The sequence below is a fragment of the Sturnira hondurensis genome, unplaced genomic scaffold, assembly GCF_014824575.4.
Source record: "Sturnira hondurensis isolate 20B ecotype Veracruz unplaced genomic scaffold, ASM1482457v3 Scaffold0022566, whole genome shotgun sequence".
NCBI classification, from domain to species: Eukaryota; Metazoa; Chordata; class Mammalia; order Chiroptera; family Phyllostomidae; genus Sturnira; species Sturnira hondurensis.
In genome coordinates this window covers 11,910,175-11,925,174 of record NW_028095197.1, presented here as the reverse complement: position 1 = coordinate 11,925,174, position 15,000 = coordinate 11,910,175, and the positions used below count along the sequence as shown (strand labels likewise).

General features: G+C 39.7%; 1 pseudogene; it reads left to right on the top strand.

Annotated features, from left to right (window-relative positions):
* Positions 1-13,381: 13,381 nt before the first annotated feature.
* On the top strand, positions 13,382-13,543 carry LOC118979898 (uncharacterized; annotated as a pseudogene).
* Positions 13,544-15,000: the final 1,457 nt, after the last annotated feature.

Genomic DNA, 15,000 nt, shown 5'->3' with positions numbered 1-15,000 from the left:
TTAAGCATAATTAAATAAAACCATTGGACCACTCTCATCCTAGCTACTTTTTAAATGACAACATAATGTCCATGAGCCCTTCTAATCTTAATATGCAATACCTGTCTAAAGGAAGAAGGAGAAAATTAAAAAGTGAGGCATGTATTCATGTACTAAGGAAACCTGACAGGTATGACAGGGAATGAATTACAGCCATGCCCCAGGTACCCAGCATGCCCACAAGGCAATAATTCAGAGTGGACTCAGATAATAGCCATAGTCACAGACAGTCTTCCACCATCATATACAGAGTGGGTAGAGAACTAAAAAATGCTAATACTGTAAAAAAAATTTTAAAGATAAATGCATCATTATAGTTGTCTTCAGACTCAATAGCAGCCGCACAGAAATGGATATTGTGGCTTATGTAAAGAAAGGAAAGGCAGAATTTTATTGAGTACAAATAACATATACTCTATGTTCAGAGATTCTTAAACGTGAGAATAAAAAATTCTGAAGAATATATAGGTGAGGATGAAAGGAGATCAACTATAATAATTCTTTGATCTATTCATTCATTCAACCTGGATGATATTGAAAACATTTAACACCTGGTAGGGTACAACCAATTAGAACGTACACTTTGTCCAGTCAGAAAAGACACCAGTTAGAAACAATGTGAGTAATGGCACAGGGCATCTGTGCGTGTGTGCTGTCTACCAGCCCTGTATTAACTGTTGAAAATATAAGAACCGCGCATGTGTTTAAACACAAATGAAATGCTTTTGGTCACATATACCTCCAACTTACATGACATCTATTAACAAATTATTGTTAATAAAATTCTAAGATTAGATGTATTCCTCAAGAAAAATTTTAAATTTGCATTTAATTTAAAAGCTCATTTTACCATAAATATTTGGCTTGACTGGTTTCCCATAACCAAAAGTTCTTTTCTACTATGCTTTACTCCTTCTTTGGACATTGGTGTAAAATACAGAATAATGTTAAATATTTCTCTACACTTGCAATATACGACGATGTGTTTCTCTTGCCTTCACACATGACAACTAACTTAAGTAGGCGTCAAGTCAGTGAGGTGCAAAAGTCTCCGCACAGAAATGTGAAATCAGCGCCCATTGTTCTCCAGCATTTATTTATCCTTCTTGAGAATTCTCAGCCAGCCAGATTTTTATTCCTTTGCAGGTACACATTATATGCATCAAGATTTTTCTCTTCATCTGAGTATATTTTGCCAGTAAATATCTAGGTGCAATTCTCTCTTTTTATTTTTTAATCCTTTTTCATTTTTATATAGATTTTATAAAGATTCCATTCGAGAGACTCTTCTGCTTTTATGTCTCTATTATTGTTTCTGCTTCTATTTCTCTATTCTTTCGTTTTTCAAGACAGAAATGACTCTTACAAATGGTTTTCTAAATGTGTGCGCGCGCACACACACACACACACACAGTTTTTAGCCTTGGCCTCCCAGGCAAGCTATGTCCTCCCTGCTCCCCTGGCTCTGTAACAATTTTCCCACCACCTCCTGTTGTCGTGCGGGTGTTGCTGAGGCAGTGGGGGGGGGGGGTGGTTTTCATCGTCAGATGAGGAGCCGCCTGCCTAGACAGCATGTTTGTCAACAGACAGGGTTTTTTAATGTCCTTGACTTTTTCACTGTATGTTGGATGCTAACAAAATCCCCGTTTGGGGATCTGAAATGAAGAGCATGTTGATGCGCCCACGGCTGGCGAATAGTACATTAGGTGAAACACAGTCTTTTGACTCCATACTTTTCCTGATGATACAGTATGAGAAGAGTCAGATGTACCCAGGTACATACGACATTGTGATAAAGCACTGATGTTATTCCAAATGTATGTCTACATGAGTTGTGTATATAAATAAACATATGAGGTCTGTCCAGAAAGTATCCATCCATGTCATAAGGGAAATAGAGACATTTATTGAAGAAGATATAAGATATAAGAAACATCGTACATAGGACAATGACACCTCAGTCCCCTTCAAAGTAGGCCCCTTGGGACCTCACACAGTTCTCCCAGCATCTCTTCCACTGTTCAAAACACTCTGCAAAATCCTTTATTGCAATCGCCATGAGCTGCCCCATCTTATTTTCCTGAATCTCATTGACAATCTGAAATCTCTCCTTTTCAGAGGTAATTTTAGTTTTAGGAAAAGGCAGAAGTCACAGGGCACCAAATCTGGGCTGTAGGGGGGCTGAATCATCTGGGTGATTTGGGGTTTCACCAAAGAACTCTGCAGAAGACACAGTGCAGGAAAGGGTGTGTTGTCGTGATGAAGCTGCCAATCACCAGTCGCCCATAGCTGCGGCCATTTTCATAGCACTGTATCTCTCAACCATGAAGAACATTGAGGTAGTATTAATTCTTTGGCCCAGAGGGGCACACTCATGATGGATGGCACCTTTCCAAACAAAAAGCACAGTTAACATGGTCTTGATCTTGCTGCAACTTTGCCATGCCTTCTTTGGGGATGGAGAACCAAGCAACTCCTATTGGGATGACTGGGCCTTCTTTCTGGATCACAGCTGTAAACCCACAATTCATCTCTGGTTATAACCTTCTTGAGGAAATTTGGTTCATTGGTAGCAGTTTGAATGAAGTCATAAGCAGCTACAGCACAGTATTTCTTCTGCTCAAGTAGCAAAAGCCCCAGAACAAACTTTGCCGTGGCGTGTTTCACACGGAGACCTGCATCAACATCTTGGACACAGTAGTGTTTGGAATCCCCAGATCAGCTTCCAGGTCTCACACTGTCAGTAGCTGATCTTTGCTGACTACAGCCTGTACACATTCACCATTCCCAGGTGTTCTGCTTGTTGCAGGTCTTCCAGAACATGGATCACCTTCAACAGATTCTCAACCATCTTTGAAGTGTTTGTGCAATACTTTTATTCGTACTGCACTCATTACATCATTCCTAAAGCCTTATAATCATCCAAATAGTTTCTGTAAAGGAAGGTTCAAGCTTAATGCGAAATTGGATGCATATTCATTGCTCTGCTTACTCAGTATTTTGAATGTGATGGCCACACAATACACATGCTCCCTCAGGGGTGTCTACCACCCCCACTGACTAGTACAGTGAAGTCATCATCATTCACACATGTGCATTTCAGTGTACTCTCCTTGGCTGCCAGGTTACACTGATGTTGAGCAAACCATTCTCATTGTATTAACAGGGGCTGTACTTTTCTCAGACTGACCTCATATATAATTCATAATGATAGTCCATTAATTAATCCTATTCTATAACAAAGATGAAAAATAACACTAAAAGCAAAGATGATACAGTAAAACATATTGTTACCATGACGGTGTAAGCAGAAGGCTCAGTACACCGTATTCAATGAGTAATGCGAAGAGCACTGTGCATTGGAGCGAATTAAAGAACTCCTTTCATATTCGCTATATATGCTTGGTAATCCTCCTCCCTTTGGCTTTCCAATTGCCCTAAACGTGCCTGTAGAGTTACGTAACTGCGAGACAAAATGCAGCACGAAGAATGATTTTCCATTTTACACCAGCCAATGATTAAGTGACCCAGTTTACAGCAATGTCAACACTCATTAAGAAAAGTCAGAGACTAGGTACTGTATAAAAACAAATGGACTAAGCAAATGAATAAATAGCTTTTAGAACCCGCTGATACTGAATAATGGAACTTTATAATGAAGTGAATAACTAAGTTACCTGTAAGTAATGATGTTAGTAACACACAGAACTACTGCACTGTTGTGCGTTCCCTGTATGCCTTCTAGGGTCTGTCAGTGGCAAGCCCTTTACATTATGCATAATTACAGTATTGACTCCTTGGGGGACCCTGGTCGGAGACAATCACCTTGAACTCTTCCACTTTACAAAGAATAGTCCAAAAGCTACTCAGATGATACCATGGCCCTGCTCTCTAGAGTCTTACTAAATATTTAATAAGCAACAAACTGTTAAAAAATCAATTAGTACAACCTCATAGTCCCTTTAGAAGCCTAACTACAAGCTTCTGTCATGTAACTGTGGAAAGATAACTGGGTTTTTGTATAAGATTCAGGTACCTAACAACCTATCAAAAACTTTCTTCCCAATTCTAGTCAGATTATTTAGCTTATGTTTTTTAGGTTCACTATAAACAAAATAATTCAAAGAAATTCCCCACAAGTCATGTGGGCAAAAATCACTTGGGTTCAGACCCATTGATTGTTTTTAATTTGTTTTTTTACAGTTTTAAAATATAATAGTAATTTATGGTGTAGCTCAGTGGATTGAGCGCGGGCCTGTGAACCAGAGGATCACGGTTCGATTCCCAGTCAGGGCACATGCCTGGGTTGCAGGCGGGTTCCCTGCAGGCCAACTCCCAGCAGGGGACGCACAAAAGGCAACCATACATTGATGTTTCTCTCCCTCTCTCCTTCCCCTCTAAAGATAAATAAATAAATAAAATCTTAAAAAAAAAAAACCAACCTTTTAAAATATATATATATATAATAGTAATTTAATAATGTCAATTAAGGACATTTTAGAAGAATGTAAAAGACCATGAAGTAATTATCAGCAGTAATTTTGCCACTTAAAAATAATTGTGGTTAACATAGACATTTATTAGTTAGTCATTCAGTAAATCTTTACTGTGACTTAACCATATACTGAGTGCTGTGCCAAGTGCTAGAAATACAGGGTGGGGCAAAGGCTGGTTTACAGTTCTTGTTATGGGGAATAATACAATACTAAATCACAGTAAAAGAATAAACCCTGTGTTTTGTGTACTCACAACCGTAAGCCTACTTTTGCCACACCCTGTGCTATAGTGAGCAAGGACCAATGCTTGTGCTCATAAAGATACCATGGTGATAAGAAAAGAAGACACTGAACAAGCAGTTGTAAATTTGGTCAATAGTTTTGGGATAGTAGTTCTGGGTGCTTTGGGAGCATTAAATCAAAGAGGTAACTAGTGTATGATTTAGAAGGGTTCACCGAGGAACCGACGCCCTCTCCTCCCAGCAGAACGTAAGTTTCATACAGGCAGAGATCTAGTCACTGTAGCTCCCAGGACATGGAAAATTTAGAAATTACTCTTCAAACAAGTAGAAGGATGAAAGATAAAAGAAAAAGTAAGATTGCAGGTTAACAAATTCATTGAAGGGAGGTTCGTGGTATTCTTATTTGAAAACATCTACTTTCACTGTGAAGTGGGAGGTATCTTAATCTGCTGAAAATTTAAGGAAAATTTGAAAACAGAGGTGTCAGAGTTCTAACAAGGGAAAGAATATAAAGCAATTGTGAATGGCTAGAGTCTGAGCTGCCAGGAAACTGGTGAGTAGAGTATAGACGAGTTGAGGTTGGGAATCACACATCTACACTGACACCAATCTGACCAGGTTGTGGTTTTCCGCTCACAGGACTAGAAAGCCCCGAGCACAGGCAAGGAAAACAGGGTTCATCCAGGGCTGCAGTGTGGTCAGGGTTTATACAGTGAAGTGTATGTCAATGACTTCCTAATAAAACTGGAAAAACAAACAAAATTTTTTTTTAAATCTGCTAAACTCTTTTCCAGAATGACTACAGCGCTTTCCATTCCCACCAGTCCTATGTGAGGGCTTTACTTTGCCCATTTTCTAGCCAGCACTCGATATCAGCAATCTCGTGGCTGACGGCCCTGCTAGCAGGCTCACTGTCAACTCGCACTTGTCATCTGCACTTCCCTAATGACATTTTCACATGTACTTGGGGACATTTCTCTACATTCTTTGCTCCACTGGGATGGCTCCATTTTTAACTCAGTTCCTTGTTCTAGCACCCCATCAATTAATTCTTATTACAAAAGTTCATATTTTCTTTCATTTATACCACAGTACAGATGCATTTCTGTTCCTTGCTGGAAATTGCCAGAGTATGTTTTTCTCCACTTCTCTTTATTTTACTTTCCTATTTAATCTTTCAGAATAATTTATAATTCTGTCAGATTCCATCCTGTTTTGTATTTGCTTTATTATCTTTGAACGAGGATAGCTTTAGCCTATTATTTACCCCCAAACGTCTGGTAAATGTCTCCTTATAAATCCTGATGGGAAGGAAAGTTCCAGAGTCTAGCAGCCTGAGGAGAGGACCTGGGACTGTGGGAAATGTCAGCAGCTGACTTGGGTAACCACTTCTTTGTGGAGAAGCCACAGCCACCTTTCTGTATTTGATTCTCCGTGCCTTGTACTCAGTGTGACTGATGGACTCCCCCCGACATTACTTCCCATCATTTGGGGGGCGACTCCATCTTATTAGTGAGAAGTCATGTCAGGCAAAAGCATGATCCCCGCTGGTTTCCTATTTGGTGTGATTGTATTAGTCTCAGAACCGCATCAGAGTCACCTCCAAATATTATTGATCTATGGTAAAAATAAAAAATAAAGAGAGAGGGAGCATGACCCTCGCTATTGATTCTTCCTTTACCAATAGAATTTACTTCTCTTACCAGGATTTTCATTTTAGGTGCAGTAAATCCTTTTGACCTACAAACTCAGGTGGTTTCTGGTGAGTAAAAATAATGGAAAGAAACTTATTTTCCCTTGTCCTAATCTCTCTATATAGCATTTCTTCATGTTTCTAATATCTGTTTTCCATTCCTATCATTTTCCTTTCATCTTTATAGTTTTATAACCTTTTTGCTATATTCTAAGAAAGCATTTCAGAATTGTCTTCTATATATCTTATATAATTTCTTAAAACCTCTCTTGTCTTGTGAGCTCCTAATTCTGATTTTTAAATCTGAAGTTATGCCTTTAATTTAAACTCAAATTCAGATCTTTATTTCTTCATGCCTTTCTTTCAACAGGCATCTCATTACACTGGCTTTGACCTTTCCTGATATGTTGATGAAACACTAAAAAATTAGTTAATCTCATAAACAGATGCTATCAAAATACTTTGTAATTCCTATAGCATATTTTTATCAGGAAGCTTCGACTTCTTCTGATTTTTAAATAACTTTGCCATCCTATTTTTTGCAGAATCCCACACTGGTTTTGCTTTATCTGCTCACACTGGCGTTAGAAGAGGTCTTCGAAGGCCTAGGTTTTCCCCCACTGCCCATGCAGTGGCTGACATTTCTTTGATCTTAAGCATGAATACTGCTTTATATATCTTTACATCACAGTTCAGTGAACCAATGCCAGTTGTAGCAAGGAAGCTTCACATGTCATTTCTTCCTAGTGTCTGGCTGCACAGCTGTGACTCGGGCCAGCTTTCTCATGAGAGAGTTATGCTTAGCCTGGCCTCTGCGCCAATTACATAGTTTGGCCCTCACTGGCCTGCCTCCTGGACTTCCTGCCCGGTGCCAAAGCCCGGCTGTGTTGCCAGCCCTTGCCTGACTTAGTGCTGCATGGGTTCCAGGGCTGCTGTCAGTGTGGTTGCTCCAAGTCAGCAAAGGGGATTCTAAATGACTTGCTCCCTTTCTATAACCCAGCTCACCTTTTCCTCTCCCCAAAATGGATACAAGTGAATTTCTAGCAGCTGCTACTGTCTCAGAAAGGACAGTGATGAGTGAGCTTTAATTCTCCATCATCTTGAATCTTTTTTTAATGCCACAAAACTGGAACAATTTGTGCTAAATTTACTCAGTGCCCTAATCTCTATTGATAGTTACTTATCCAATCACACCAACCAATCACTGACTCTCAAGACCCTTTCACATAATAGCATCAATGACTACACACACAAACACCACACACACACCACACACACACACACACACATGTGCGCATGCTTATAGCAAACACATGGTTACATACAACTCTACTGAAGTCAAGAACATGTTAAGCTTATATCCACAATTATTGTTGTACTGGAAAGTCAATGCAATTAGGCCAGAAAACAAAACCAAGAGCATAAATGTTTGCAAAAAATTAGGTCAAATATTATCTTTATGTGACAGATCTATCTGATAAATGCAAGAAAACCAATGGTAAAACTATAAGAACTGATTTTCAAATGTAAATTGAGAGCACAATTTATTATTCAGTAAAACATGTTAAAAAACTGGATGAATATTTTGAATTTTTTGTAAATATTTGAAATAGTATCCATGCATGTGTTTTTGCATGGCCATGCGTGCATGGGGGTGTGTGTGTAGAATAAGAATATCAAATGTCAACAGTGGGTATCTCCTTGGATGATAAGATTACAAATGCTTATTTCCTTATCTATATTTTCCAAATTTTCAATAGTGAAAATTCATGCATTGTTTTTATCCTAAAAAAAGATACATTTTAAAATGATGAAGTGAGGTAATGAATGCTAAAGTGCCCACTATATTAGCCTCTCCTTTCCTACGATTCACTTGAGTAAATATTTGGGAATACACTAAGGAAGCCATTCTTGAACTTATAATTCATGCAAAAATAATTATTTTTTATGACAGTGCCTTTCACAAAGCACATCTGAAGAATAAACCCAGCCAAGCATAAGTACAACCTGAAAAATTAATACATGAGCAAAAGACTCAAATCCTTCACAAAGACCTTGTAGGTTGGTTTATAATGAGATTCGGTGTTTAATAATAGAAAACAATCTCAATGTAAAAATGTGTATATTAATGTCAAGTGCAAATAAGACTGGCAGCTCTGTAGAGTTCTCTCTTCTGTCTTCAAGGTGCCCTTCACTTGTCCCTAAATAGCCTGGGAAAATGCTACACACCCTGAGCTTTCATCAACAAATATTTATAAAGATAAATGGCAAAACAACTTTTCAAGGGTCACTCAGCTATTTTCCAGAGCAGAAGTTAATGCAGTAGTAGGCACCTAATGGTAAAGTTAATGCAGTAGTGGGCACCTAATGGTAAGTTCTCTAAACACAGATTCCAACTCTAAGTTACCAAGTATTTGTCTGACTACCCCAGGTTTACGCGTACTTTCGCTAGTGTAATTTCATAACATCCTAAGAGGTAAATATATTTTTTCCAGGTTAGATATGAGGACACTTTGAGTCTTGAAAGCCAAGGGTCTTGCTCAAAGTGAAGAGCAAGGTGGACAAAGCTGTCCCATCTAACAAACAAGCAGGCGGGGCAATTGCTGGTGATACCATAAGAGAAGTTGTATTTAAAGCTGGAATGGAAGTGGTGGGTGTCTTGACTAAACAAGGCCAGAGAACTATGCTAGACACACTGGCATTCACAAAGGACAAGCCCTGTTTTTACCTTCGTGGTGCTTACAGTCTAGCTGGAAAGATAAGCATTAAGTGGACAATCTAATTAGAGCTTATTTTAAATCATGAAAAGGCCGGTAACACAGAAGCATAGGTGAATAGAAGCTGCCCAGGTAAACAGGGGAGGTAAGACCATTCTAGAGAGATGGCACAGCCTACCTGAAGGCCCTGAGACAGGACAGAGCCCTGAAAATCCAAGAGAATGAACGAGTGAGAGGAAGTGACTGAAAGCAGGCAGCAGCAGCAGGTAAAGCTGGAGGAGCAGGCAGGGCCACATCACCATGACCTTGTAAGGTGTCTTAAAAATTATTATCTTTATCCAAGGAGCAAAGTGAAGCTAAAACTATGGTTTTAAATAAGGGAGCGGTACAACATGGTTTCTTTTTCTTAAAGACCACACTGCCTACACTGAAGACAGGGCTGGAGGGAGGGACGGTGAATGAGTTTCAGTGGGTAACTCATGTGTGCTGCCCTTTACTTTTCTTCTCAATTAACACTTCCCCAGAGCTCCTTCAAGTTATTTTCCCTGTGACATTCTTAGCCTTTTAGTTTGAATGGGATTATCTCCCCTTAACTCAAAGAGTGAGCCTCCACTCAGCAGAACCCATCACTCTGTGATGAGTGTGTGATCCAAATTTGGTCAACAAGATGCGAGAGGGTCTTTTTCAAGACTTCTGGGGAATAGGCTTTGTCGCTCTTCTGAGAGCTGCTGGGAGAAATGTTTTCTCTTTCTGATGATCATGAACAAAAGTGTGAGGGCCTCCTGGCAGCCCCCTTATTTGACAGGGTGATCCAGTTTGAGCAGGAAGATAACGCAGCAGAAAGTAGACAGGAAACACTGAAAGAAACCAGAATAAGGGGGATACTGTTGACATTCCCACTCCACTCCTGCCTGAAGCCTACCCCAACTCTGGCCTTTTCAGTGACAAAAGTCAGTAAAAGTCCTTTATTATTTAAGTCCTTTTATTATTTGCCACCAAAAGATTCCTTATGACAATATCTCTTAAGAGGCTACAATCCAGGAAAGAGATACCATTAGCATGGGCTAGGGCTGTAGCATTGCACATGGATAAATGTGATGAATTTGAGGTTTATTTAAGAAATATACTCGCCTGGCTGGCGTAGCTCAGTGGATTGAGCGCGGGCCTGCGAACTAGACGATCGCGGTTTGATTCCCAGTCAGGGCACATGCCTGGGTTGCAGGCCGGTTCCTTGCAGGCTAACTACCAGCATGGAAGGCACAAAAGGCAACCATACATTGATGTTTCTCTCCATCTCTCCTTCCCCTCTAAAAATAAATAAATAAATAAAATCTTAAAAAAATGTTGAATCCGATTAAAAAAAAAAAAAGAAAGAAATATACTCAGCAGAATTGGTAATAAGAGGTTTCAGAGAGGAAGAGGCATCAAGGAGGGTTGCCAGGTTTCTGGGTGGTGGAGACCAGTGGTATTTCCTGAATTCAGGATATAAAGAGAGACCAGGTTTGAGGCTGGGTTTAGGGTTGGGAGAGATGAGTATAGTTTTGCCCCCATGAGTCTGAGGATCCTGTGAGCTATCCAAGTGGAAATGCCGGGGGGCAGTTCGACACAAAAGGTATACAGGAAAGGAGTAATAAAACAGTACTCTTTAGCTTTTTCTGCCTCATTTCTCTCTCCTTCAAACATATGTAAAAGAGTAAGTCTACAATCTCTTATATACAGCCTATCAGCCTCTGAAATGAGACACAGAAGAATGACAAGAAAAAATGGGGAAAGAAGCTCATTGTTTAACAAAAAGAGGCAAAGGAGTCTTTCCATTCTGTAGAAAATGATAGAAATGCTAAGGAAAATAAGACTTGAGTGTGAGCCAAAACATCTTAGTGGAAGGCAAAAAAAAAAAAAACCTGAAAAATTATAAAATGATGGTCCAAGAGAGAGAAGAGTTTCATCTAGTAATAAGGTAAAGAAGTCTTTCTAGTCCATTAAAATACTGTGATATATGTGAGGTCTGAACGTGGCCAGGCAGAGGTAAAAATGTGCAGGGCCCAGCCTTGTGGGTTGAAGAATGGTCTGCACGAATCCTGGGGAAGCAGACTTCATATACTCACATACAGTGGGAGGAAAGGATTAAACCCCAGTGACTGACAGCCACAGACCCGGGGGTGTCTATAGTTTGCTTTATTTTTCTTTCTCTCTCTTTTTTTTTTGTTTTTGTACCTTAAGACTAGACGTGTTGATGCAAACAGTGGGAAGGAATGTATTTGAGTTTCCTTGTGATACAGTCCTCAAAGCAGCATTTCAACAGCTGGGCTTTCTCCCTACTCATGCAATTGGTTTAAGGGATTAAATAATAACTTTGCCATATTCAGGGAAATATTCAAGGTATTATTTCTGTGGTCAGAAAATATTTGATATTTGGCATTTGGTATGAAAAAATGTTTTGATGAGTTATTTGTGTGAAGGAATGGAAATTCCCTGTGGATAAGGAAAAATACCCATGTGAAGAGAGCAGTCGAATCACCTTTAACAGGAGTCTAAACAACAAAACAAACAAGCAAGCAAAATGTAACCAAAGACACTGAAATACAGAACGTGCTGTCAGGGTCCAGAAGGGAGAGGGGAGAGAAAATCACAGGGGAAAAGGGGAAGGACTCACATGAACAAGTATAAAGGACATATGGACAATAACTAAGGTGGGGGGTGGAGATGGGAGGGAGGTGGGTAGCACTGGGAGGGGGGCAGGGCTGGGAATACAAGAAAGAAAACTGTACTTGAACAAGAGTTAAATAAAATAAATAAATAAGAAAACTAAAAGCAATGGTAATAAGATTGGAATAGAAAAGGACATGGAAGGAGCAAAGTGCAACGAGGAATTAAAATCAACTTTGAAGGCAGTTAATAGCAGAACTTATCGTTCAGAACATGGAACCAATCACAAAAAAGACAAACTTCAAAAAGGTCCATAATTTTCCATAATGGAAAATATGAGCACATAAGGAAGGCAAGCCAATGAAACTGATCCTGACTAATACGAGAAATAGGGAATGTTTTCAAAAGATTTCTAGGAACTCAGAGAATCAAGAAGTTGGAAAATCAGCTTTGGAAATAGGAGCCAAGGATGCCCCAGAGAGTAAAGAAGCAGAAACTTTGGTCCATCCTGTGGACAGGAGAGGCTCGAGGGCACAGCCTAGGAGGGACCACCACCCATTGGTTCCATGCCACGTGCTCTTGTTGCAAAGTTTCAGGAGTGAGCATCCAATTGTCCAAGCTTGGAAACATAACTTAAGAATAAAATAGTATTTCCAGGATCCTTAAATAAGTCCCACTACACTATAAGCTTCATAAGAGTCAAGACCAAATGATATATAACATATATACAATATATACAGTCCCACAATGCTTAAAACATTGGGTTTATTTGTGTAGGCAGCTACTCAATAAATGCTTGTTGAATGAATAACTAAATAAAATCTAAACCATGTGGACACCAAATAAATTATACTTATACAAAATATCTTTTCAGAAAAATTAATGACACAAAATTAAAAATAATTCCTTCAATACTCTCTCCATTCAATCATTCATTTCTAAGCCATCCCACAATTCTACCTGTTTTCCCCCATTCTCACTCCCTTGATCTCAGTCCAGGCTCACAGCCTCACTTGCCTTAACTATAGCAAGGAACCTAATTACTAGTCCTCCACAGAGCAACCAAAGTGAGACATTTAAAATTTTCTTTAAGATTTTACCTGTTTCTGCTTAAAACATTTCAATGATTCCTATTACTCTCTTGAATACACCCACACTCCCCAACATGGCCACACAACATATCTCACACACATACACACACACACAATTTTTAGCCTCCACTTGCAATTCCTGAAAATTCTTTGCCTTATACTGTCCCACCCTTATTCTGGGCCTACTTTCTACCTCCAGAGGACTGATGGATCCTCTAAGACTCACCTGCCTTGAGGTTTGTATTGTACGGGTCTTCAATCCACTGGAATTCTGAGAGTTTTTGAGAGTGGAAACTAAGTCTAATTCACTTTTGGACTCTCTCTCATTCCTGCCATAGTTCCTGGCAATGCAAACCTTTGTAGATTTTTAATGTATTAATTAAGTAACTGATGCAGGTCCAGAGTTATTTCATGATCTAAGAACTCCCATCACTGAAGTTTTAATATCCATAGGCTAATCGCTTCTCGGCCTTTTGGCTAAGATCAAGTGTAGTATCTGTTCTTATCAGTTTTATATCCATAGGCTAGAACTTCAAAGTGGAAAAAAAAATTACATCTGACCAGAATTTTCTTTTCTCAGTGCTCTGGGTTTGCCTGTCATAGATACACAGAACTGATTCCAATCCAGTTGTACAAGATAGTTTGAGTGTTATTTTAAACACAGTGGCTTTATGCAATAGCCACAGACTAATGGCTGAAGATAATGAATAACTCACTAGAAAATAACAAACAAAAGCCAGGAGAAAAATTGGATTTTATTTGTCTTTGATGTTGAGATGTATTGTGTAGGGATCATAACTGAAAGTGATAGATATGCTCCTGAAGTCACTCATGCATCATTACCAGACTCTTTGAGTAATAATTTCTAAACAGAGGAGGCTGCTCTCAGTATAAATGAAAATATAATACATTTATAGTTTTGAACAAAATCTGTCAATATGGAAAACAAGATGTATTATATACAGCTCTAGATTTGAAAAGAAACTCTAGAACTCCTGCTCTGCCCCTTATTAGGCGGATGGTCGGAGCTGCAAAATGCACTTTCTGAGCTTCAGTGCCATCTACCTCGTCTACCACACAGGAGTATCACGAGAACCAAATACATAACAAATACTAATGTATTTTGTAAACTAGGAAGAGATGATAAAATTTAAAGAAATAACAAAAAATACCCATGGGCAAAGATAAGTAAACAGGAATTTAAGTTCAAATTGTCAGGATGATCAACTTTTAATGCAGGCTGTAAGCTCTCGGCAAGATTTAAAAGTTTGGTATGACCAAGTCAAGGAGCTTAAGTGAGGGTCTGTTTTCCTCCCGAGCCAACACGCAGCAGCAGGTACCAACTCCACTTCTGTCACATCATCACACAGGGGCGCACGGTCAGGGCCAGGCACCCTCTTCTCACAGGCAGCACAACACAGCCGTTAGGGCCTTGAGTTCTGGAATCAGACCAGCAGGCTTGGGCTCCTGGTGTTACTGTGCCAACCCTGGCAAGCTTCTCCCCCTCCCTCCTCATCTGTACAATTGGAATCATCCGCTGCATGGACTCCTGCTGTGGCTGTAATGGATTACTATAAATGGAGTGGTCTAAATAGACAAATTTATTATCCTTCTCTTTCCGGAGGTCAGCAGTCGGAAGTGGGTCTCACTAGGCTAAAAATCAAGAAGTGGGCAGGGTTAGACCCCCCCCTGGAGATCTAGAGGAGAATCAATTTCCTTGCCTTGTTCAGCTTCTAGAAGCTGCTTACATTGCTTGGCTAGTGCCCCCTCATCCCGTTCATCTTCAAAGCCCGTAGCACAGTATCTCTCTGACCCAACTGTGATCATTCTCTGACCCCTGCACGGAAAGGCTTTATCTTTCTAAGGATCTGTGTGATTAGATTGGACCTGCCCAGATAATCTGGGATGATCATCTCATCTCAAGGCCCTTGAGCTAATCACCTCTGGAAAGTCCCTTATGCCAGGTGAGCCAGCATACTTGAAGGTCCAGGGATCAGGACACAGGAATTTTGGGGATCCATCATTTGCCTACCACAGTCTTCCTCTTAGGGGTACAACACAGATGAGGTGAGTTAT